This window comes from Dipodomys merriami, unplaced genomic scaffold (genome assembly GCF_024711535.1).
Source record: "Dipodomys merriami isolate MVZ:Mamm:240054 unplaced genomic scaffold, mDipMer1.0.p SCAF_13, whole genome shotgun sequence".
In the NCBI taxonomy this organism is placed as follows: Eukaryota; Metazoa; Chordata; class Mammalia; order Rodentia; family Heteromyidae; genus Dipodomys; species Dipodomys merriami.
Window position 1 is genome coordinate 24,395,786 of NW_027202604.1, and position 27,067 is coordinate 24,422,852.

The 27,067-nt window shown below is 38.1% G+C and overlaps 1 long non-coding RNA gene across 5 annotated transcripts in view; it reads right to left on the reverse strand.

Moving 5' to 3' along the window:
* The window catches only part of LOC138824737 (uncharacterized), a 67,734-nt gene that overhangs the window by 38,766 nt on the left and 1,901 nt on the right, over positions 1–27,067 (reverse strand). For all 5 annotated transcript variants that reach the window (XR_011371171.1, XR_011371170.1, XR_011371168.1 and 2 more), the window contains exons 3-7: positions 24,427–24,571; positions 24,236–24,335; positions 21,075–21,229; positions 20,334–20,477; positions 16,768–17,127 (exon numbers count right to left, since the gene is read on the reverse strand). This is a non-coding gene — a long non-coding RNA (uncharacterized lncRNA). The remainder of the gene's footprint in view (positions 1–16,767; positions 17,128–20,333; positions 20,478–21,074; positions 21,230–24,235; positions 24,336–24,426; positions 24,572–27,067) is intronic.

Consider the following 27,067-nt stretch of genomic DNA (forward strand, 5'->3'; position numbering starts at 1 on the left):
ATTTGTATAATGCTCTACTTACCACCTTAAATTGGTCATACCTGAAATACTCAGTGGCATCTCTGTTTTCACCTTGTCTAATATAATAAGTAAATGACTAGATGAATGTCCTGGATATCACAGTATTATTCTACATTATCCACCATAGTATTCAACCATGATGTTTGCTGTTGCAACCATGGTGTTTCGCATGGTGTTTGCTGTTGGATAAATCCTTATTAGTTATGTTTCCATCCATCTTGGCATGTAAGTAGTTATGGCCATTGGGCATATCGTAAACAGAGCTGCTGGATCATTTTAGGGCTAAAGCATTCAAGAGCTCCTTTGCTTTTACTCTTTATTGCCATCCACGGAAGCCTTAGATTATGAGATCTAATGCTAAGATAGGAACACTTCCAAGATTCTAAGTCTATGAAGGGTAGAACCACCTTTTCCAGCTATGTAAGATATATAATAGGAGTGAGAAGTAAAAATTCTTCACTGCGGGTGAGGGGGTTGGGAGGAGGGAAAGTGGGAGAAAAAAGAGGGCAGGGGTAACTAGTTTAACATGAAATGTACTTATTACCTTACTTATGTAACTGTTGCCCCTCTCTACATCACCTTGACAATAAAAAAAGACTTAAAACAAAAAAAAAAATCTTCACTGCACAAAGTCTGATGAAGTGTGGCTAAATTTGTTTCTACAGCTGATCCTAACCCAACTTCATTATTTCAGAAGCATAACATCTACTTTTAAAGAGAAACTTTGAAACTGTAATTATACTTTTAAGATAAAATGTGTTGGTTACCAAGGGTGGGGAATGAAGATGAATATAGTCAAAGTAATTGTTTGCAAGTATGAAAACAGAATTAAACCTATAGAAATTGTTTTAAGAAGGGGGAAAGGGTGATGGAGAATGATAAAAGGAGAAGTTGACTGGTACACAGTGTATACACATGTGTGTGTAAATGTCATAGTGAAACCCCACTTGTAAAACTAATGTATGCTAATAAAAATAATTAAAATATACTATATTATTTAAAGAATCCTGTCAACCTTGTGACAACTTTATACAAATTAGGTTATAAAAGAGTAAACATGAATTGGAAGTAGTATATGCAGATAGGCATACATAAATATATACCCATACATATACATAGACAAGCAAAACATTAATTCCATCTTTTGTGTGTATTTGTGTCAGTACTGGGGCGTGAACTAAGGACCTGGGTGCTGTCTTAGCTTTTTCACTCAAGTCTGGCAACTCTACCACTTGGGCCATAGCTTGATTCCTGGCTTTTTGGTGATTAATTGGAGATAAGTGTCACAGACTTTCTGGCTTGAGCTGGCTTCATACTTCAATCTTCAGATTTCAGTCTCCTGAACATCCAGGATTATAGGCGTGGGCCATTGGCACTTCACCCATTCCTTTTTTAAAAATTATAAAATGATGGATACACGAATAGCAGACACAAAAATGTAACTCATATAACAAAAACAGGAGAAAGTATTCTTCACTTGAAATGAATACATAAAATAAAAAGGCTATCAGTTTTAAGTTATGAATTCACTAAATTCATTTGGAATGATTATTACCTCAAGTAGTTGAGTTGAAGGAAAATTATTCACATATTTTTTGACTAGTAGGATAAATGTCCTTTGAAAAGAAATTTGGTAAAAGAAAAGTGACAAAAATTGCCATAATTTTTGCCTCAATAATTCCACTGTGTGGAAGAATTGAAAAGTGAAGGATACCCACAACACACTATATATGGTATACAGGATATATGGTATAAACAATATACGTGATATACGATATGCACTATATGTGATACACAATATACGTGATATACAATATACACTATATCTGGTATACACTATATATGATATACACTATATATGATATACATGATATATGATATACACAATATGAGTGAGCCAACATTGAGTTTGTAGCCACCAATATATTAATATAAGAACATAATAAAATGTAAATAATAGATGTATTTAGATAATGTTGCATGATGTTTCATAGCTATTAAAAATGATATAAAGCAGGTTGTCAAACTTGGGTATGCACCAAAACCACCAGGAGAACTTAGAAAAATGACATTGCTGAGCCCAACTTGCATTTCAACTTCAATAGTTGTGGGTAGAAGCTAAGAATTTGTATCTCCAAGTTTGCAGGTGTTGCCCATTCAAAGGTCCCCACTCTGAGAGCCTGAGACATAAGGATTGCAAAATATGAGCAAATATTTAACATATAACATGAAGAAAAATAAACATTGAAATTATGCATTACTTGTTCCTAAATAGAATGCAAGGAAACACTGACGTGAGATATCAGTTAAAAATACAGGATGAGCCAGGTGTCACTGACTCACATCTGTAATCTTAGCTACTCAGGAAGTTGAGGATTGAGGTTTGAAGCCAGCCCAGGAAGGAAAGGCTGTGAGACTCTTATCTCCAATTAACCACCAGAAGACCGGAAATGGAGTTGTGGTTTAAAGTGATAGAGCATTAGCCTGGGGCAGAAAAGCTCAAGGACAACACCTATGCCCTGAGTTCAAGGCCCCAGCCTGACAAAAAATGAAAACAAAACCAAAAACCACAGGATGAGGGACCATTCAGCTTCAATGGAATTCTACATCTGGAATCCCAGTGCTCTGGTCCTACAAATTCTTTAAGGTTCTTTAAAAATACTTGAGATATACAAGAAGAAAAAGAACTAACAAAACATACAGAGAAAGTATAAGGAATGGAAATCAGTTAAGTAGTTTTCCTTTTTTTGTTTATAATGTCCTTGCTTCTACTCATTTTTACTTATCTTTTTCACTTTATCATGCATTCATTTTTTACATCAAATAGATTCCTTCTTCAATTGAAAGACAGACCTTTGTTATACACACCTTTATTTAGTGATGTGTCCATATGTACTATAAATTGGGGTGGTAGCCTCTAAAAATAAGGAAATGGGATGTTTTGTGTAAATAATACTTATTCCCCAATCTCATCCATGTTAAACACTAATCAATTACAATTACACTTACTAATAAAATTCAATTATTGTGACCTTTTCTTCCTGATAAAATGCAAATAAATATTGCATGAGGTACAATAAAATTGTGGTGATTTATCTGGATTTTAATCTCAACAGTCTTTTATAGTTGTATCTGCTAAACCTGGCCACCTTGTCTCTATATAAACAGCCCCGTGTACCATGTCCCTGCCCATGACTCTGCTGTGATTGCTCCTGCCCAACCCTCATTCATGCCTTGATCATTCAGGCCCATTGCCTCCGCTGGGCCCTGGATGGCCCAACTTCTTTTTGTCCCATGTAACTTTTGATCAACCTAGTGTGAGCAGACATCACCTCACAAGGATATTCCCTGATGTCCCTAGCAAAAGAAGTCCTATACTCTTCCCTCTTGCCACTATGGAAAAGAGCAGGGCTTGTTTTCAGAGCTGTCTTTGGCTCATTCAGACATATATTCCATGAGATCTTGCTTTGTTGTCTCTCTTGCTCACTGATGGAGAAATATTCATGCCTCGTTAGTTGCTCAACAAGTGCCTCATAAATGCATAGATTTCGAGTATCAAAATACAGTGTCTTGAATTTCTTGACACAGGAATAGAAACACATTTTTTTCCCCTAAAAAGAGGGTTACTATACTTTTTTTTTTTTTTAAAGAAAGACCTTAGGCTCAAATGTGAACTACTTTAAAATGTGCAACAGTAATGCATATGGTAATGGTTTCATAAGGCATGTTAATCAAGAACCACAAAAATCATTTAATCTAGAAGGTTTCCTCACCACCATCAAATGCTGATTATATTTACATAGAAATTGACTCATTATCATGCAGCTGATAAACACCACTAAAGGGAAAGCCTGAAGAAACAAATTTGCCAGAGAGAATTTCCAATCCTAACTGCTCCCAAGAAATTATCATTTTAAACCTTCCTGCCACCCAGAAAGGTGACATTGTGTGTCATCAAACTTCCTTTCCGTATAAGGGTAGCAGACATTCTATGCTAAGAATATTCTATAATAAGAATAATGTTAAGAATAAGATTTAAGAACTTTAAAACATGTGCAAATATCTGATGAAGGATGTGATCATAAAAAGCTAAAATTACTAGTTAAGTTTCTAAAAATCCAATTCATGTGATAGGCTGTTAAAAAAATGAGGTAAGGAAGAATAATGAAACAATTCCACTTCAGTTTCTTTGAGAACCGTGGCTTCAACGAGTGGGTGTGTATAAAAGCTCTAATTATGTAGTACACAAATAGATTCATACACATAAAGCAAATACAACTTTGCTTTCTACCCTCCAAAATTAAAGAAGAGATAAAATGTATAATCATGCAAGTATATTTTCATTGTGATTTGTATTCTATGTATTTTAAAGCCAGCCTCTTTCTCATTGATGTTACAGATGATTCTGTATACAGATGATTCCTGATTCACTTGATTCAGTGTTGACACTGGCACGAAGGTGGCCACATACCAGCATCTTGTATCTGAAGGGTGCTCTCCTGCCCTGGCCCTCATTCACAGAGTAGACCCTTCAGTTAAAGAGGTGCAGCATGTCATGTCAGCTCAGTTTAGGTATACACAGATCTCAGCATGGGGCTAATTGTAGTTCTTGGTTTTAGAGATCACTTTGTGTTGAGGAGCTAAATTCATTTCTATAACATGGAATTTTAGTGATAATCTAATTGGAAGTTTTTTTCGTTTTTTGTTTTGTTTTTTTTGGGGGGGTCCGGTCGTGGGGCCTGAACTCTGGGCCTGGGCACTGTCCCTCAGCTCCTCAGCTCAAGGCTAGTGCTCTACCACTTGAGCCACAGCACCACTTCTGTTTTTTTTTTTTTCTTTTTGTGTATGTGGTGCTTAGGAATCGAACCCAGGGCCTCAGGCATGCAAGGCAAGTGCTCTACCACTGAGCCACCTTCCCAGCCCCTCTAATTGGAAGGTCAGTATGGTGATTTTTTTTTTTCCTGTGCTTGTACTGGGACTTCATCTCAGAGCCTAAGTGTTATTATTTAGCAATTTCTATTCCAGGCTGGCACTCTACCACTTGAGCCATAGGTCTCCTTCTAGCTTTTTGTTTTTGCTGGTGAACTGGAGATGAGTCTCCTGCCCTGTTTGGCTTCAAACCTGGATTCGGACATTTCAGCCTTCTGAGTAGCCAGTGAGCCAGCAGCGAGGGAACTGGGCCATCTCACCGGGATTACTTTTATTTTTGATTTATCTCTCAGTTTCTCTCAGAAACATTTCAAATTAATGGCTAAAATGGTGAATTTAGCCAATATTTGTAAATAATTAGCTCAGGATTATATAAAGGGGATATTTATGAGCTCTAACTTCAATTACATTAAAAACTACAGTCATAAAAAGTCCAAAACAATGTACTGAAGATGAATGAAAAGCTGTTTACAGGCTAGCAGGCAAGAATGGTGCAACATGCTTTTCTTTTGCTTCAGTTTTCATCAGGGGCAACTGCTAATTACATAAACAAAAACTATTTAGATTGACCATAAATACAGAGAGGGTATAGCCAGGGTGATCTTCATTTAATGCATTCCCTCATGAAAGCAATCCTCTGACAAACCAAAGTTGATGCTATGGACAAAGCACACTTGTCTTTGTGGGGTTTGGCAGTCCTGAGGTTTGAACTCAAAGGCTCGCACTTTCTACTCTGGTACTTTACCACTTGAACTACACACCTCTGGCTCAGCTCTTCCCTGGTTCTTTTTTTTTTTTTTTAAGTCTCGCTTCCTGCCAGATGTGTGAGTGAGTCTCAAACCACTTGTGTTAGGTTTCTTGTGGTTGCTGAGATCACAGGTACATGTTATCCGTTCAGTTTCCCTCTACAGAGATGGAGTCTAATGGAATTCTCTGCTTTGAACCCTGATTCTCCCAACTCAGCAACACAAGTAGCTAGGACTATAGTCATGAGCCACCAGAATCTGGCTCAAGGCTCAGTTTCCTATAAGTTTTTTTTTGTTGTTGTTGTTGTCATTGCTGTTTGTCTGTTTGTTTGTCAGTCGTGGGGCTTGAACTCTGGGCCTGAATGTTGTCCCTCAGCTCTTCAGCTCAAGGCTAGCGCTCTACCACTTGAGCTACAACGCCACTTCCAGTTTTCTGGTGGTTTTATTGGAGATAGGAGTCTCATGGACTTTCCTGCCTGGGATGGCTCTGAACCGAGATCATCAGATCTCAGCCTCCTGAGTAGCTAGGATTACAGGCGTGAGCCACCAGCACCTGGCATCCTACACGTTTTTATTTTCCAGCTGCTCAATAATGTACTTCAATTCAAAAGCATGGAAATATTCTGCATGGTCTCACATGTAAGGAAACAGTCATCTGGGCTGTATTTAATCTGGTTGAGGATTGCAATGTAAAGTAGAAAGCATTACAGATGAATAGATAGGGAAAGATCAGGTGCTCCTAATAAATAAGCCTTAGCATGCTCAATTAGGAAAGAAGCTATCAAGGGATTTTTACAAAAATACAAATGCCATACCTTCAGACATATTTGATACAAAGATATGATTAAAATATTCTCTATATGCAGGACTGTAGGTCAAGGTAAACTGCACATGTGGATAAGTTTTCCGAAATGACTAATATATTGGAGTCTTATTGTAATTGCTTAGTTTTTAAGTGAGATAAAATTTTCTCACTTATTTTTTCCAGATGGAAATGATTAACATACTTTAAATAAAAATTAATATAAGCATTTCTTTGCATCTGGTTTTTAATTCAAAGAATATAATCAATTTATCTGAATATTGGATTCTGCCTAAATTCTCTATTTCAGATGAGGGACCATAAGAGAAAAGCGTGGCCGTTTACTAACAAAGAACAAACACGCATAAGCCCAGACAGGGCTCAGATTAAACATTCCAGGAGAAAAACCTCAGAATACAGAAGGTGCTCTTCTCAAATCTTTTTTCTTTTTTGTATTAAGGTTTGAACTTAGTGCTTCACGCATGCTAGGTAGGCATTATACTGCTTGATCCACTCCAACAGCCCATTTTTGCACTGGTTATTTTTTTGAGACAGGGTCAACTTGCTTTCTGCTTGTGCTATCTGAACACAATCTCCCTATTTGTGGTTCTTTGCACAGCTGAGAAGACAGATACGCACATACCCATCCATTGGCTGAGATGGAATCTGGCAGACTTTTGGCTTGGGCTGGCCTTAAACTCTGATTTCCCCATCTCTGCCTCCTCACATGTCTGCCCAGGACTGCAGTTACATTCACAAAGACACTTAAATGTCACCATGTACAGTTTACTTATTATTGCAGTGGGGTCCTGAAGTTGAAATCCAGTTAAACTTTCTGCTCTTGTTCTATTTGTCTTCCAGCATGAAATCCATGACTCTGTTTTCAACACTTAATTATCTTTATCATCCCCAAATACATCACATTTAATGAAGGATCAGATCAATAAGGAAAAGGAAGATCAATAAAGATAAAACTAAAAATAGGACCTTAAAAATTAAGTCATCCAGAATAGAGAAGGAAAACAAAGTAAAATGGCCCAGAAGGGCAAATTTCCTTATGAGCAATAAGGTCATCAGGCTTCAGGAGATATAACAGATACATGGGGGGCTGAAGGAGGTGTATAAATTTTCCAGGTAAGACTTAGAATAAGAAAAGCACAGTTATCTCAGGAGAAAAAAGGGCTGGGAGGTGGAAGCAAAAATGACTGCTTATTCTCCTTTACCATAAATATTTCACCCAGGTTATCAAATTATTTCTCAATCTTCTTCTCAATCAGATATATTTTCATTGCATTAAGTAAACACCATTTCAAATTACTGTTCATTATATACTTTGTCTCTACACTAAATACAGAGTGAAAAATAGTGTAGGAATAAAAAACAAAGCACACTTTCACAAAAAAAAACCCTAATCACAACAATCCTGTACAAGTTAAACTAAATCGATATGCTTTTCAAAAAGGAGCTATGACAATTTAAAAAAGTATTTAATATGCCTATGAAGTGGGCCTTCTATATACCATGACATAAAAATAACAACCTGTAGGAATTGGTAAGGAAACTTTACAATCCCCAAATATAGCAACTGAAGTTTCTTATGATTCTGAAGGAGGTAACAGCCCCAGGGGACTGTACTGTGCCTGCAGCCCCCTTCCACCCTGTGTACACATATATAAATAGTTCCTTTACTAAACCGTCCTTGAGTTAACCCAACTCCAGTTATGCCATCTGGTTCCTGCTGGGGGCCTTGCTGACACAGAGGGTGGCTATGGAATTTTCTTTGAGGGAATGTGGCTATAAAGGGAAACCTGGCATTAGGCACAAAGTAGAGAATGGGTGAAGCCATCTCTTTATCCCTTCAATCTGTTAAACATGTGTGCATCCTATCATGTCACATAGAGTGCAAAAACTAAAGCCACATTAAAAGAACAAGAAATTCTTGCAATGACATCTGGCTCTGGCTTTACTTGTCCAAGTAAAAAGCTCTGGAACTATGTGGTCTTAGAAAATCCAAGAGGATAAAGCATCCTCTGATCTATGTCTCTGGGCATTTTGAAGGCAGTACTTCCTTCCCCGGAGCATTATGGACCTTGTGCAAATAGGCATTCTTGTGTCTTAGCTAACGGAAGAAGACCTCTGTTGGTGTTCCCAAGGACTCATAGACCATCCTGTGGCTATTGGCACCTCAGTGTGTGTCAGGCCACCACCAGAGCAAACCTGACACCTTCCTCTCCATAAGAGTAGCTGGTATAGATGAGCTGGAAGTACAGGCAACCTTTTCCTGAGTGCCCAAGCAGTCTTATTTCAACCACTGGTCTGATCACCTTCATTTTCTACTATATTACTGCCTTTCTATTGATTTCCAGATAAAATACATGAAGGAAATAGAAAGCCACAATCCTATCCCAGCCGATCTTCCTTCTTCTACCTTTGGTTGCTTGCTGTTCTCCTTACTAATAATATACAAATAGTCTAACTTTATGATGATTTTGAAGGTGGTAATGGTCCCAGGGACACATCACATCTCAGTTCACCACCATACACAAACCTAGTATGCAAGGTGTTGCCTTGAACACCCAGAAATAAAAAGAAACTACTGTTGTCCAGCATCTCTGATGTGTCCAGAGTATGGGTACATATTTTACTTAACCCATACAGTCCATCAGGAGCCTGAGGCTCCAGCACATCAAGTGCTGGATCCAGAGGTTAAGAGGCAGTAAGTGCTGGAGATGGAGTGGAACCAGGCCCATTCTTTCTAACCTGGTGAAACTTCCATGGTTCATAGATCCCTTAGATGAAAATTCCCCAACTTGAAAGTTCTTTCTCAACTGACAGAGCCCTCTGCTTCCTCAAAGCAAAGGCTGGACTTTCACCTTTCTTGTAGGCTTCCATAGCTAGGCAGGCAGGGTTGGTCTCTTCATTTCGTTGGATCCCATTGCATTTTTAAAACCTCTCTTTCATAGTTCATATGACACTACCTGTAATTGAGTCAGCCTATAAATAGTAGTTTCGAGGACTTTCTTGAGAACTAGAAGCCAAGATTTATTCATTTTTGATGTTCAGTTATCTCCTAGAGCCTGGTAAATATAGGATGCTCTGCCAATATTTGATATAAGAGGAAGAAGAAAAAGAAACACATTTGAGAACTACACTGTCTCAACAACTTTGAATATAATTGGAATGGTAACTATTTATGTTTTTCATAGTAGGAAACATTGTAACCATAATCTAGTTAAATATGCCAACTAATAGGATGTACCATAGTCATGATATAGGAAATGAAGGGCTTTCTAAATCATCAGAGGAAAATAATATTTAATGATATTACTTTTAAAATCACATCATGCCATATGGTCCTCTATGAGATATAAACTTAGTTTACCAAAATGTACTAAGGTAGGATTCCCTATGATTAAAAGCTTTAGTGGCTATGATAAATTATTTTTTGCAAAAAGATAAAGTAACTGACAGATTTATAAAAACAAAAGACTGAAAGAAATGTTAACTGTTTAAGATAAAGGTTGATGTTTCTAAAACTCTACAGCTCTAGCAGAAATTGTTAAAGTCATGCTAGTGGTTATATAATTACCTTAATTGTGAGTTAGGTTAATGAAAGCTCACAAGAAACAATATAAATATTATCTAAAATTGTGGCTTTCCAAGTTTGAATCTAGAATTAAGAAGAGGAAATGAGATAAAGTATTTTAACAGCTGTGTATTATTAGAAATATGGCATTACAAAATCTCACTTAAAATGTGGACTAAAATGACTTTTTGTGTGAGATGGTAAAAAATCCATTTATTCTCTTCAACATAAGACAGTTTTCACAAAAGGACCTGAGTTTTCTTTGTGCATGGTTGTATAAACTACTACAGCTCTAAGATGCTAATTAATTAATGTCAAATCAAGACACTAAAATAGTAATTATTATAAGCATACGATATTCAAAAATTCAGTACTCTTTGCATTCTCACTGATTAAGCATAAAATAGAAATTAACAATTTTAAGTCAAAGATTTTTTCCTCTTTTTTTTTCCTATTTCAAAAGTTTGTAGACAATGGTCCAATAGAGCAAAAAGTAGTGCTGGTCAAAGTAAGATCCATTTGTAAAAGAGCTTCAAACTGTAAACTTATTTTGCCCTTTTAACCAGTAAAAAAATCCAGAAGGATCATTTCAATCTTCCATATATTTAATCAGTTCAGTTAAAGACTTCTTATAAGTAACCAAAAGCCAAACAGGCATGTTTTCAGAGACAGTAGGTCCCTAAGCTCATTACCACAAAGTGAATGAGCCTGGGCTAGATGAAAGAAGATGTGAAAGTGTTTTATCCAAAGAGAATTCAGGAACCTTTGTACTTAGAACGCAGCTTCTGACTCTAAGGCATTGGTATGTGTGCTCCGGTTTTACAATAAATATATGCAGAAGGGTGAGTAACCTTCTGTAGTTGCTGATTTCATTCTCCAAGACAAATTCAGATTCCATTCCTCCTGGGCAACAGGGGTTGCAAACAATACCAGGTTCTTAATGCTCTATTTTGAGAAGATATTCTAGTGCAAATTGCTTTATTAGGAGTTTACTTAATGAGGTTCAAAATGTCTTCTTTGTAAACCTTTAGAGCAGGAGATGTAATACACTTTGCTACATTAGATTTTAAAATAAAAGATCCACAAGGAAGACAGTGGTTTTAAATGCTAGTCACACAGTCCATTCAATACATTCACTAAAATCAGCCTTGAATGGACACAAAACTTCTACAACCATCCTTTTTTAGTTGCCCATGAGCAAGGGCTTCACAATACAGGAGGCGAAATAAGTTGCAATGATTATCCACATTTGTAGTTCATTGCTTCATTTGTCAGTGCATTCAGTTCCAACTAGTTGCTCAGAATTCAGACAATGAGCTAGGCAAAACTAGAGCCACCAACAAGAACCTTTTCTCTCATGGAATTTTTGGTCTCATGGGAAACACAAAGAGAATAATAGTATTTACACAAAAAGATATTTCTTGTACACAGGATAGGGGATAGAAAGCATTGTGACTTCGGAGCCAGGTAAACCTGAAATTCAATTCTGCCTAGAAGTGAGTGAGTGATCACATTTCCTCATTTTAGTAACATAGGGATTTCCACCACTGAGAAATATTCTGAAGATTAACCAGGACAATGCCTGAGAAGGCCTGACAATTAATAAGTATTAAAATCATTCCCTTTTCCTCCCTATCTGCCTTTCTGTTCCCTTATTTTCTACTCAGATAAATCTGAGTAAGAAGAATTGGGCAGTGCAAACCACCTTTCTTTTATTAAATTTGAGAAGTCATGGGTTTTTGAAAGCAAAAATAAAATATTTCTCTTAGTTCATGAAAAAGTTATCAATATGGAGAATAAGTGTATATTGAATTTTGTTATCAAGTTCTTAGTCTATTCTGAGAGTTCATCAATTTCCTTGCAAGAGAAAGTATTTGCAGAAAACGAATAATGTTTTCAGTTACCTCAGGGACAACTGGATTTTATATTCCAAACCAAAAAAATACAGAGTGGGGGAAAAGAAAAAAAGTACACACTTTCTGAGCTATTTCCTCTTAGGTATTTGGAAACCAGGTTTGTGGAATTAAAATTGTTTAGGTCTGTGCAATCAATATAAATTTGAACAAAGCTAATTCAGTTAAGGCAATCATGCATAGTTTATAGGGACAACAAATTTTTTGCTTACTAGGGTTGATGGGCAAAAAAAATTAATCTTCATTAGAAAGCTTCACACATGTTAAAATTTCTCTAGAGCTTTAATGCTATTTATAAGTCATTAAATAGAGGGCTTGATTTTTCAGGTGACGTTCCAAATAACGATAAGCACACTCCTGGCATCTCTTAGCTTCTGGTGATGCTAGCTAAATCTTGTAGACCGCTGTACACATTTTAATCCGCCACAATTTCTTTATGCATTTCCTCGGAAGAAGGCTTGGAATTTTGCTTATCGTCTAAAATGTCAACAAGGAAGAGAATCCTGCTGCTTTTACTTCTTGTTAAAAAAAGAAAGCAATTAGGTAGGTGGTGTACACTTATAATCCCAGCATTTGTGAGGCTGATCATGACGTTGAGACCCTGTCTTAATAAAAGCAAAATGGAAAGGAAAGGAAAGGGAGGGGAGGGGAAGAGAGAGAAGGGAAGGAAGTCATATCATATGGACGACCATATCTTGGATCAGGAAAGTAACTTAAAAATAACTAGAGAGGGGCTGTGGACAGAAGGGAACCTTACTTCATTGTTGGTGGGAGTGTAAACTTGTTCAACCACTTTGGAAAGTAGTATGGAGGTTCCTCAAAAGACTCCACATAGAGCTCCCCTATGACCCAGCAATCCCACTTTTGGGCATTTACCCAAATGTTTACAAACAAGACCACACTAAAGCTACCAGCACAACTATGTTCATTGCAGCATTATTTACTATAGCTAAGATATGGAACCAACCCAGATGCCCCTCAGTAGATGAATAGATCAAGAAAATGTGGTATATATACACAATGGAATTCTATGCCTCCATCAAAAAGAATGACCTGCCCCATTTTTTAGGAAATGGAAAGACTTGGAAAAAATTATATTAAGTGAAGTAAGCCAAGCCCAAAGAAACATAGGTCCCATGGTTTCCCTTATTTGCAATATCTAGTATAGGTATGAGTCAAGCGGAAAAGGTCAGATAAGGTGATGTTAGGAAAATGAACCCTAAGATATGTATTCAAATGTTTTTTTTCCTTCATGCATTTGTTTCTAACGCATTTATAAGATTATTTCTTTGTTGCTTTGTATGTCCCTCCCCCACAGTATAACCCCTGCTTTCACTGTATTTGATGTCAGTATAATTTGTGGAGGGGAAGGGGAAAAACAAGTTGTTTAAATAAGGATGGGTGGACCCATTGCAACAATGAGAAGTACAAGTTGTCATGTCGAAAACAAAAACTTTACAACTTTGGTGGGAGGGGGGGAGGGTTGGGGGGGGCTGGGAAGGGATGGGAAGAGGAAACAAAGGAGGAGGCTACAATGCTTGATAAGAAATGTACTCATTATTTGGTCCATCTAATTGTAACCCCTCTGTACAGTATTTTCATAATAAAAAATAAATAAAAATTAAAAAAATAACTAGACCAATTCCCTTATCATAATAATGAGAAAATGCATGAGTATTTAAGGTACTTAAGGTACTATTTCAAGTGAACATCAAATCTGCAGTCCAGATGTGGCTAGCCTCTTGTCATGGGCAGCTGGCTGGTAGGTAGGGGTGTGCAGGGTTGTTCTAGCATGTATTGCCCTGTTTTATCTAGCTATCGAGTACAAGTCAAGTGCTTGAGCATGCCAGCTTCATTGAGAAGAGCAAGGAAAACAGTTTCCTATTTATCTCAAGGTGATTTTGAATCTGTATTTTGGGGTTCATGTGTGTTCTAGTATCATGAAAAACCTTCTAAATGTCTTATTCTATAGCTTTTAAACTGTCTTAAAAACAATGATTAAAGTAATGAATTACACAACAATCAAACATGCTATAAACAAAATTCTAACCCATTAGAGACTTCCAAACTATCAATCCTCGTTGCTTCATTAACTCGCTCTAGAGCAAATGACTGGGACTGAGGAGCTTCAGTGGGGACTGAGGGCAGCAAGGACTGCAGTGAATGGCACACCCCGTGTCATCTAATGAAGGCAGCAGAATTTGTCTGAGGAAATACGGGGTCAATGTGCCAGGCCGTAGTCCTTTCAAGTGGAGAATAGAACTCTGTATCATTATGAAAGTACTAAGAAAAATGACCTAGTTAAGGATCTACATCGTGGCTGGCTTTGTTACCCCCTTTTCTAATGACCTGTCACTGCCAATCATGGAGTAAAAATATGAAATTAAAATAAAAATGGAATTTCACATTTATTAAAGACTAGCAACTATTGAAAAAAATAAAAGCAGAACTGCAGAAATAAAGAACATCTCTAGAGAAAAAATTCTGTAGTTTAAAACATACTCTGGAATTCCAAGGCACTTGCTTAAACACACACATAAGAAAAATAATTGGCCCTGCTGTCATTGGCAGCCAAGTTACTGTGCAAATGTTACTTTGTTACTCTTTCATGAACATTAAAAAAATGTAGTGATGCTTTGCAGCTCACTGTTTAAAGGTAAGTGTGCCTTTGCATTTTGTTGTCATGCAACTCCTCATTACAGTATCAGGAGCCAGAAAGTCTAAGGTCTGAATGCATCTCCATCACGTCTAAATTCCAAGACTACCTGCAAGTCCTTAAGACAAACAGAACTCAGTCTTCATTTGTCAAGCAGAGAGCAACATCACCTCTTGAGATTGAATGTAATTAAAACAGATAATACAAGTACATGTGGGTGGCCAGGTGCCATGCCACTAGTAAATTCTTTTTATTGTTATCATCTTCATCATCACCATTATTCTTTGGGTGGAGGGTGGTTAGAGTAATACTGCCAATGGATTCAAAGCAGTATATAATCCCATTTAGATCCGTGCATTTTATATAAAAAAACAAATAAATTCACATTTATGTCTATCTTGTAATGCAAGTTAGATGCTTTAAAATAAGCCTTTGAATGTATTCAAGATGTTTAAAATGATCTCTATAATATCCACATAGCATATAATGGCAACTTATAGAAAAAGAAAGCTTTTCTCCTGAGATAGAAAATTGAGCGAGGCTTTTACTTTTACCTATTTATGAAGTAATTATCATCACTTGCCTTAATTCTTTTTGAATTAGCTATTGGCTCTGTTATAATCTAAAATGGTTTTCAAGAGTAACTTTTTAAAAGGCATTTGTGATTTAAAACTTTCCATCAACAAGATTTAATAATTTCAGGAACTTCTCTTTTCCTTATTAAACAACGAAGTTGTTCAATAAAATTTTACCAGCATTAAACACTCCATAGCCCATGGGGATTTGTGTGTGTGTGTGTGTGTGTGTGTGTGTGTGTGTGTGTGTGTGTGTGTGTGTGTGTGTGTGTGTGTGTGTGTGTGTGTGTGTGTGTGTGTGTGTGTGTGTGTGTGTGTGTGTGTGTGTGTGTGTGTGTGTGTGTGTGTGTGTGTGTGTGTGTGTGTGTGTGTGTTTGGCCTTTCAAAGATATACCTGCTTCTGTGCACTGTAGTAGATAGTGACAAAATACAAGACCATATCTCTGGATTTGATGTTGACACCCCCAAAGTTCCAAAGAACTTAGACCTTCTATCAATTTAAGCTTGTGTATATAATTATAAGTACCATTTAAAAATAGCTCCCTAAAAATGGATTCAAATTCAAAAGGTAGGGTTTTGTACAGTGTGCCTGCCATTTCTATTCGCTTCCAGCATATTTGTAAATTGTTTGCTGTTTCCAGAGGCACTAATCATTATAGTAACAAGAGAAAGAGAGACAAGAGAGAAACGCTTCCCTTTGCAAGGCTCAGAGGTCAAAGAAATGGGTCTATTGCACAACACGAACACCACCTACATGCTGAAGAACCCTGTAACAATTTAAGCAAAACGAGGGTGGACGGGGCTGTGTGGAAGTGTGTGTGTGTGTGTGTGTGTGTGTGTGTGTGTGGGTCATCCTTTTCATTATCTTTAGACAGAAAGAATCCTATGTTCCTTATTCTCCCTCAAGAAAGTTCTAAAGTCTTGAGCATCATCTCTTCTTCAACATGGACACAAACACGGTACCTAAATCTGAAGGTCCTAGCGGAACACTTGCCCTGGAGACTTCGGATTTCATTGTACGCCCAGCCTAATCGTTATTGCATAAGCACAGGTTCCGAGCAGGCCGACCCCGGGGACCACAGATCTGGCGAGAGAAGCGCCAAGAGCCGACTGAAACGGACACCAACCACCACCGCACGCGCCCAACCACAGATTTCGGGTTCGCTGCTGGGCGACTCCGGAGGACCGAGCGCGACCTTGGGGTGCAACCTTGGCTCCGCCCGCGCCGACGCTGGGTGGCAGCGGAGAGCCGGCCGCGCGCCGGGCTGTGCGGGGCCGCCGGGCGGCCTGCGGGGCTACGCTGGGCGCTTCCCCGTGGGCCGACGAGGCCCTTTTCCTGACCGGGGACACTGCTGTGGGTTAGAGACGACTTCCACGTTTTCGATCGCAGCTCCTTCGGCGGGCGTTTGCCCGCGTGGAGGGGCCCTCGCCGTCCAACCCCGTGCGTCCGTCGTGGCCCCTTAGGCCACGCGGGTCAGCACACAGCACCTCACGTACTGGGCACATCTGGGAAGCCCCCCCGCGCGGCCAGCGACTCACCGAGGGCGATGACGCGCTGGGCGGTCCCCGTCGGTTCGGTTCTGTGCGGGAGCAGGCCGGGGAGTCGCCGGCTGGGGCGCCAGCCCGGCCCCGCGTGCACCTGCGAGTCACTCAGGTGTTTTGCATGGAGCTGCATCAGAAAGCACCCGGTTTAGGACGGTCACCTGTGCTGGTTTGCTCAGGATTAAAGGATTTCCCCGGGGAAGCTGGACTTGGAGTGGAAAACTGGAGCCGTCGTGGGAAACCCCAGATAAATTCACCGAGGATCCCGGTGTTCAGAGGATTGCGGCTCAACGTCTTGCAAGCCACCTCGAGGGAATCTCGTAGTATCTGAAGGCATTAGGAGGCTCTTGATCGTATCTGAAAGGGAGAGGAGGAAATAAGTCTATACGATGAAGTCATCTCTCCTGGCCCAAAATGTCCCTTTCTCGTGACTCCTCCCACTGCCCTTCTGGTGTCTGTACCTCAGTGTTTGTCACAATTACTCGTGTTACCTATTTGCACCCTCATAAACTTGCATTATAATCTCGATCTAACCGTTGTCTTTGCTATCTTCTTTTCTGGCCACCTTGCACATAATACTAGGTTGATAGGACTGAAGTGAATCAAAACCTGTCACTCTATAAAATGTGAACTGGCATCCACTATTCATCTCAGTTCATAACTGCCTAATTATTTGGTGTGCCCAGTAATTTTTTTTTTCCGTCATGGGGCTTGAACTCTGGGCCTGGGCGCTGTCCCTCAGCTCTTCAGTTCAAGGCGAGTGCTCTACCACTTGAGCCACAGCGCCATGTCTGGTTTTCTGGTGGTTTATTGGAGACAAGAGTCTTCATGGTCTTTCCTGCGCGGGCTGGCTTTGGACCATGATCCTCAGATCTCAACCTCCTGAGTAGCTAGGATTATAGGCGTGAGCCACCAGCGCCTGGCTAGTAATTATTTTTCTGGTGATACATAAAGTCAAATGTGTGGTGCTTTTAAAATGAGGGGTTCTAAGGCCAAGATGGGCATGGGTTCAGATGCTAGCCCTGCATTTCTGTTACCTACTATTGATATTAACCACTCTTATTCTGTTTCTTTATATACAAAATAGGAAAAAATATATGTACCTCATGGCACTGTTATAAGAATAAAATGAGATATTATGTAGAAAGCATATAGCACTGAAAATACATTTCATGCAAGTAATATATATATACATGTATATGTAATATATATATATATATATATATATATATATATATATATATATATATATATTCCTGAAAATCTCAGATAATACAAGACTGACGGCCCAGGTCAAGGATTGGTTTTGCTTCACTTCCTGGCTAAAGAGAGCTTCCTGCAGACATTTTGTCCATTCATTCCCTCATTTCCTCGCAGTTCATAATCACTTGCCTGGCTAGCCTTTGCAACTCTGATTCTTGGAAATTACTGAGTTCCTGAGTTTTCTGAAAGCAGAGCCTACTTGCAGATGACCATTCAAGAGGCCCATTAAGGGAATTGTGTTGGAATTGGTATCTTTAGCTTTCAGATTTTAACAACAGTAACAAGACAACAACAATAAACAGTCACACTCTCAGAATTGTCTGAAACTCAGCTCTTTTAGGATGTCTAACATTAGGGCAAAGACATTAGATTTTCATAACCCTCTTTCACAAGTCTTCCAAAGAAAATGGATCTGGTTTTGAGCAGGGCATCTAGTTGAGGCAATTTTGGAAGAGATGCTTACTCGAGCAGTTCATTTAGTTTCCAGCAAGTGAGTGGAAAATGTTACCAAGAAACACTCTGTTCCCTACATGCTGCTTGTCATCATTTCAGATAAGTGACATAATTTTAAGGTGATAGACTTTAAAAGTGAAAGACAACTCTAGTGTGTATATTCCTTATTACTATTATTATATTACCTTTAGATAATTCTTAGTTTTTCATTTACATCTCATTGTGTGTTGGTGAGGATTTAAAATCATTTAATGTATGGAAAGTACTTCTGCAAGATTCCTGGCAAACGCGAATGCTTGTATAAGTGAACTCTTCATTAAGAGAAGGCCTAGCAATACAGAAGGACTCAGTAATAACTGGAGAAGAGGAAATTGTGTTAGGAGTTAAAACGTACAGACTGACTTAAAGCACTGAGCTTGTCACTGGCAAGTTTACATTACAGTATTTGACTAGTGGGTGTCTAGGTATAGGTTTATGTCAACAGCAAATGAAGGTTTGGGTTTTGGCACCTGGCAGGAGTCCTCAGCTAGACTGTGAGCATTCTTTTCTCCTTAAAAGGAAATTGGAGAATGTTAGAATTAACACTCTGTCCATATGGGGGATAAAACATAAACAATTATAGCAAGAAAGGGATGGAGATCAAGATGTAATAAAGAGCCCAAATTTGAAATACAGGGAATTTTTCCAAAATTAAATTCTTATATCATACTAACATATTTAAATCCTTAAAATAAGATTATTTTTTGTTAATGACTTTGCATGTCAATGTGTATTGGTGTACTAGTCCTGGGCTTGAACTCAGGGTGTCGGCACTGTCCCTGAGCTTTTGTCTCAAGCTAGCACTCTATCACTTGAACAACAGCTACACTTTTGGAGTTTTGGTGATTAACAGACTTTCCTACCCAGGCTGGCTTTGAACTGCTATCCTCAGATCTCAGCCTCCTGAGTAGCCACTGGCACCTACCTTTAACAAAAAAACAAAACAAAACGAAACAGAATGTGCTATAAGCATGAGTGAACAGGACAACAGTATTCCTTTTTGCTGTGTTAATTAGAGGAATACACACACACTTACACACATACATTCATATACTTATCATAAAAGTAAATTCAAGATAAAAGCATTCAACCTAGACCTGCTTCTAAGTTTCCAATCCTAAAACAGAAAGCTAATTAGTTGAAAGCTAATATGGGATCATGACCTGTGTCCTACACTGATTTTGCTTTGTTTTGCTTTTATTCCACAAATACCAAGCACAGTGCCTGAGCGCAGTAGATATTCAATATTGATCGAATGAAAGAATGAATTTCAGAACTGGAAAGGACACTAGAGATATTAAAATCCTCATTTTTTGTCATGGTAAAGACTTTTTACAGTCCTCATTCTAGCCAAAGTTCAGCTGTCTTTTTTTTTTTTTGTCGGTTGTGGGGCCTGAACTCTGGGCCTGGGTGCTGTCCCTCAGCTCTTCAGCTCAAGGCGAGCGCTCTACTGCTTGAGCCACAGTGCCACTTCCAGCTTTTTCTGCTTATGTGGTGCTGAGCAATCATGCATGTAAGGCAAGCGCTCTACCACTGAGCTACCTTCTAGCCCTTCAGCTGTCTTTAAAGTGGATAAGGCAGATGCAGGAGCATCTAGAGATATAGGCCGGTCTTGGAATTCCCTGGATGGGTCTCCTTCTACCACAGCACACCTCCTTTTGAACTCTAATGTCCATGTAAATCTGCTCACAGCATAAATTTGTGTATCATCTCTATTCAGAGTTCACTTCCTTAGACATATTTGTTTCTTCAAAGTAAAAATCAGATAGATCATTTATAACTCAAAAATTAATGTGACTTTGACTTACCTGCACAATCTTTACCTCCTGTATGTTTATGAGACTTTTATATGTAAAACGTGTAAGATATCTTCTTGGATCATTCCTTGTAGTTTCAAAGTTCTTCTTAATTATCTATTAATTCCACAGATTTGGTACAGGAGTTAATCATGCCTTCAACAACAAAATGAAGAGCAAGTTTAGGAGTCTAAAATACTTTTGTTGTAAAAATATTATTCACCGTTTAAGAGTGGAGAATAACTCTTTTTTTTTTTTTTGAAATCATCATCGATGATCTCTTCATATAATAACATCATAGTATCCTGATGGATTTTTCTAGTCTTTTTACTTAGGCATATTTCCACAGTTTAAAATGTGCACAACTTGGGCAATTATTTTCAGTACATAATATGCATTTCCATGTTTCAACATAGCTTTTGCTACAGTAATGTTCCTTCATTGTACAAAATTCTTCCACGGAATACTGATCCAGCATGTCCTGAAAAGTGTGCCAGAATGCTTTTTCCACTGAGCTGATATTTTAAACCAACCAGGAATGAGTATGTGGAGTTGCAGGGTTGCTCTCATATCATGTCCATTATTTTCTTAAGATAAGGGCACGAATTAGAAAAGGCCAGTTCTAGAAAATGGGTATTTTTTTTTACAGCTCTTCAAGCTCACATAGCCAAACACCTGCCTTGGGGGATAGAATTGAACTGAATTAAATTAAGTAAGGAAGTAGTCATGGGAATTTCCTACAGTCAATATTACCTGGCAACTATTTGAGTCCAACAGTCTAAACAGAAAGATGTATTCTGAATCGGTGCCACCTTTTCAGCATAGCTTATGGAGGGAGAGTCATTAGAATTTTGCTTTATAAGAAGTTATTTCCACCAATCATGGTAGTGCACATGTTATAATCCCTGCTGTTTGAAAAATGAAGATAGAAAAATTATGAGTTGGAAGCTGATAAACCAACTGGTGAACGCAAATACAATCGTAAAAAGTGTTCCCATATTTTCACCTTTCTCCATGTGCATACCTCTTCTCTCCTCCCTTCTCCCCTCCTCTCCTCTCCTCTTTTCTCTTCTCTGTTCCCTTCCCTTCTTTCTCCTCCCATCTTTTTTCCTCCCCTCCTTCCTATGAGATGATAACATCGTAAGTTTAAGTTTAGAGAGTGGAGCCTCCTTCTTTTCTATTATCTCTTTATGTATAGAGTTTTGTTGATGTATTTTAATAGGAAAAGTGTCTAACCCATGAGCATCATACAAATGAATTCTCATAAACTCTTCTATTTACCAAAAGGTTAATATTTTGCCACATGTGCCACCATACGTATACATTTTTATGCTTAATATATGTGCCAAGTCATTTTACAGTAAGCGGTACAAATCACAGCCCATAGTTGCTCAAACTTGAGCTTGCATGCTCTTAGAATAAAAGTCTTTCCTTTTTTTGTCATTCATGGGGCTTGAACTCGGGACCTCGATGCTGTTCTTGAGTTCTTTTGCGTAAGGCTAACACTCTACCACTTAAGCCACAGCTCTACTTCCTGTTTTCAGGTGGTTACAGGGTTTTACAGACTTTCCAGCCTGGTCTGGCTTTGAACTGCAGTTCTCAGATCTCAGCCTCCTAAGTAGCTAGGATTATAAGATGAGTTACCAGTGTCTGCTACAAAAGTCATTTATTTAATAAACAGAGCCCAGGACTTGGGAGGAATGGCTAGATTCACCAAGATCAGGTATGAAAAGGATCCTTTATTTTCAAATAAAGTTTGTATAGCAATTAATTTTCTCCTATGCTTGCAGAACAGAAGCTCAATAAATGAAAAGGTATCAAAGGTATGTTTCCCCTGACCTGTCTTAGTCTCAGTAATTAATAAAGTATTTGAATTATATTTACACTACAAACTTCAAGTCCTAGAGTATTCAGTGGGATAAGACACCTGGGAAAACAGGCAGTTTATTGATTCTGTACATTCCAAACATTTTTGAGGTGTTCTCAAACTCTTAGACCACAAACTGTGTGCATTCCTCTTCCTGATCAAATTAACATATGGCCAACCAAGCTTTGTCTTCTGATTCACAAGTTACCACAAACATCCTTTTGCTTGTTACCATAACTTCAGTCTAGAGCCATTTTTTTCTGCAAGCTCAGACCTAGCAAACAAAATTTGCTATCTGAGAAAAAAATTTTAAACCCCAATTCTATCACAACTTGATTCTTAATGATCAGACTTTGTTAGTGAAGTTAAACTTGTAATTTCCCACCCTTTAAGAAAAAAGAAACTCCTTCCATATGTCTTTTGCATCTTTGTTCATTTGTTTGACAAAACTTGTCTCACAAATGCAGTTAGAATGGCTAAGCTATAGTACATCTGATTTCCTTAATCCCATACAGTCAATAATTTCCTGACTGCTTCTATCATGATAGACTTTTCTTAAGAAAATGTCTTCCTGTTTCAGACTCATCACAGTTCCTACGGAAAGTGTATTATCAAATCACTGGGCAGTATTTAATTATATGTCACACTTTTTTCCATTGAGACTAAACTTGGCTTTATCAAGAAGTAGGTGCAGAAGTATATGTGGGCCTGTCTGTTTTGAAGAGCAATGTTTTAACGTTGAATCAAGACTTGAGAAATCAAGTCTACTCTTTGGAGCCCACAACAGATGTCCCAGATCCACACTTCTGAATAAAATTCCCATAAGCCTGACCATGAAATGTGTGATAGTGGAGCACTTGGATTCTTTTCATGAGTGCTGGGATGTTCAGTTTGGACTGTAGACATCTCAGAGGCTTCCTTTTTATTTAAGTAAATTTGGGAGTATGTGAACAAAGTAGACAAGAGTTTCTCTGCCTCAGCACTACAGAGTTTTTGGAGCTGGGTACTTCGTTGTGGGAAGCCAACCTGTGACATTTTGCCACATTTTTGGCTTCTATCTATAGGTGTCCATAGTAACACCCACATTCCAAATGTTACAACCAAAAACTGTCTCTCGACCTTCTCAAATATCCCCTGGAGGTCAAAATCATCCTATAGGGGAACTCCTGCAATAGATACTTTGGGTCTTTTTTTTCATATGCTTGGAATAAACCAATCATAACAATAAAGGTATTATTTTATTATCATAAGTATATATGCCACAGATTGCCTATATACCTGTAAGGTCACTTAGCTATCTTGGTTTTACTCATGTCTCTGTCAGTATGGGTGGCTAGTACATTTGTTATCGGTGTTGATAAGTATTTCTGGCTGAAAATGGTAACCATGCTAAAATTAAGAAACCCTAGTGTAGGGGCTGGGAATGTGGCTTAGCCATAGAGTACTTGCCTAGTATGCATGAAACCCTGGGTTCAATTCCTCAGGACCACATAAATAGAAAAAGCCAGAAGTGGTGCTGTGGCTCAAGTGGTAGAGGGCTAGCCTGGAGCAAATGAAGCTCAGGGACAGTGCCCAGGCCCTGAGTTCAAGCCCCAGGATTGGGGAAAAAAAAAAAAAAAAAAAGAAATGGTAGTGTTAATGCTAGGTGCTCTGTAATCCCAAAATACTCAAGAGATTGGAGAGACTGTGGTTTGCAGCCAGCTTGGGAAAAAGTTAATGAAACCCATATCTCAACCAAGAAATCAGGTGTTGGTGTATGTTCCTGTGGTTCCAGCCATGCGGAACTGTCCTTAGGCCAGTCCTGTAGCAAAAATATGAGACCCCACCTGAAAATAACTAAAGCGAAAAGGGCTGAGTGTGGCTTAAGTGAAGAGTGCCTGCCTAGGAAACACAGGGCATGAGTCCTGACCTCAGGTTCAATGTGGCCAACAAAACCAAGGCAACCATGTGATGTAACAATGACAAATAAAATGGAACATTCCTGAGATTAGTGTGACAATTAATAGAGATCTTATAAATATTTAATTAGGTTTTTTGATCTAAGTACCTGGCTACTTGTCTGTGAATTTCAGTTCCTGTGTCTGCACAATGAAAATTGCTGCCCACTGAGTCTCCCTCCAGACCTTTTTTAAAAGTGTTTCCATGAACTTAGAGGAAAAAATTAGAACATATTTAGGGTTAGAAAGAACCAATAATTGCTGTTTAATTCTGTTAGCTCCATTGGGGTTATAAGCTAACCTTCAGAATAGTGTTGACTTCTCTCTCACATGTTGACAATGGCTTTGGATCCTGAAATCATCTTTAATTTTAATATTACCAAATAAATTAAGGTCCCATAAGGTAATTCAGTTCAGGCTCTTTGATCCTGTACAATAATTCAATTCTGCAGAACAATGGTGAAACAGTCGACAAATATCAATGGGTAATTCTATATATACTAACTTATGCTTACTAAATATATGCATATAACATATACGTATATAATAATATTTAATAGTGTATATATGCATATTTACAGACAATTTATTTATTGGAAAGATAAAATACTCTAAATCACCATACCTCTAAAATGATCAGTTTAGTCTGACAAAGTCAAAATAGCTCAACAGTATGAATTTACTCTTTGCCCTTTCCTTTCTGTGTTTTGGGCATCAAAGTATCTTAACAATAGTATTGTCCATGAATAGTAGATTCTTAGTTCTGTTTGACAGACTAGACATGCTTAATGGGGAGAAAATAACTTTGAATATTGTATCATTCCCAGAGAACTTTCTATGTCCTATGAGAGCTGGTTTTGTAGCCAAAGACCCTTATATGACTATGGACAAGGTATTGAACTCTGCAGACCTTAGTCTCCTTATTTGTAATAACATCCTTATAAAATTTAATTAAGATGTAAATTTAAGGGAAATAAAATAGGCAACACATAGCCATTAATTCTTTTTCCTTGTACAGTTCCTGAATTAACTCTCATCAATATTAAAGTAGGAGCAATTAATGCTTTGCCTTCTAGGTCAAGCCAAGACATAACAATAGGCAAGAAATTACTCTGTCATTTTGTTAAATATGTCTGTAATGTATCCTCTTTGAAGCACAGCTTAACTCTTACACTAACTGGGAAGAATATCTTCTGAAATAATTAACATTTGTTTTTTTAGAATCTCTTCTGAAATCCTTAATAGTTATTTTTGCTAACTAGCATCTACCCTTAACTCTCATTTTTAAGCTGTTTTTAATTTTACTCTTAGTCATTTCATCTGCCTCCCTTCTTCCCTCCTTCCTTCTCCTTCTTTCCTTCATTTCTTTCATCAGAGACCTTGAATTATGCAATGTCTACCTATAATGCAAATGGAGAGGTGGCAATAAATATTTTGGGGAAATTAAATATTCATTCTATTAGCGTCACAGTCTTTCATTCATGCTAAATTCTAAATGCTTAAAAAACAAATGTACTTTTATAAGCCCAGTATGATCAAATTCACTCATATCCACAAAATGCAGTCTTCTAGCCATTACCAATGTTGCCTCTTCAAATGATCTCAGGGAGCATTAAAAATACCACAAATTCAAAAATGCCCAGTAGGTAAAATCAATGCTGTCTATTTAGAGTTGTCTATGTAAAAAAGTAAATTATATGTAATGGATAGGGTTCTAGAAATTTATAAAAGTGCTTTAAATATCTATTATATTAAGTGTATATGGAAATAATAAGTGTATTAATCCATTCCAGGCAGGAATCCAGCCAACACCAAAGTAGTCTTCATCAAGGAAAAATGTCACACTGAGCATATCAAGGAGGTGGTATAAGCTGTCATTTGCTGAGAGGGAAGAGTCTCAAGTATTCTCTCTTTACTTTCATTTTATATAGCGTTGGTCAATTTCACAGCTTCAACCAGTACTGAGCAGGGAAATTGGAAAACTGCAGAATCGATTTGCAGAAGTGAAGTCCTATTTTCTTTTATACCTCTTTCATTAAAGCTGCTATCATTCTTGTGTTGTGTGGTATTTTTTTTTAATCAACAATAGTCTGAGCACAGCTGATAACTGTTAGAAAGTTATTTGCTTAAAGTAGAAGCAGAAAAAACAAGGTGACTTTGCAATTTTCTCATTTTTCAAAGTTGCTCCTTTCTTAATCCTTCATTTTTGCTACATTTAAATGTAAAGCCTTTTTTTTTCTCTCAAGCCACCATGATCATAGTAACCCTCTTTGTTTTGGGTTCCTAGGGAAGAAACATTATAGTAAGAAAGCTCTAAATGTTTAATTTGGTCTAAATATAGGTCCTTTATATATTCTGGTTTGGGTTTTCAATGTTAATCCTTCTAAAATGTTACTTTAAACAGTAAATATATGAGAAAATGGTTTCAGAGGACAGTAAAGTACTTGGTCTATTAAGAAGGAATCCAATTACTTTTGTTTCTGCCTTTCCACATTGGCTTTTTTTGTTGTTACTTGTCATGGAGCTTGAACTCAGGGAACTGTTTCTGAGCTTTTTCAGGCAAGGCTAATGCTTTATCACTTTGAGCACAGCGCCATTTCTGGTTTTCTAGTGGTTAACTGGAGATAAGAGTCTCAAAGACTTTCCTGCCTAGACTGGATTCAAGTTATAATCCTCAGATTTCAGCCTTTTTTTTTTTTTTTGGTTGGTTGTGGGGCCTGAACTCTGGGCCTGGGCACTGTCCCTCAGCTCTTCGGCTCATGGCTAGCACTCTACTGCTTGAGCCACAGCGCCACTTCCAGCTTTATCTGGTGCTGAGGAATTGAACCCAGGGCCTCATGCATGCAAGGCAAGCACTCTACCACTGAGCCACCTTCCCAGCCCCGGTTTCAGCCTTCTTAGTAGCTAGGATTACAGGCATGCGCCACTGGCACCTGGCTTGG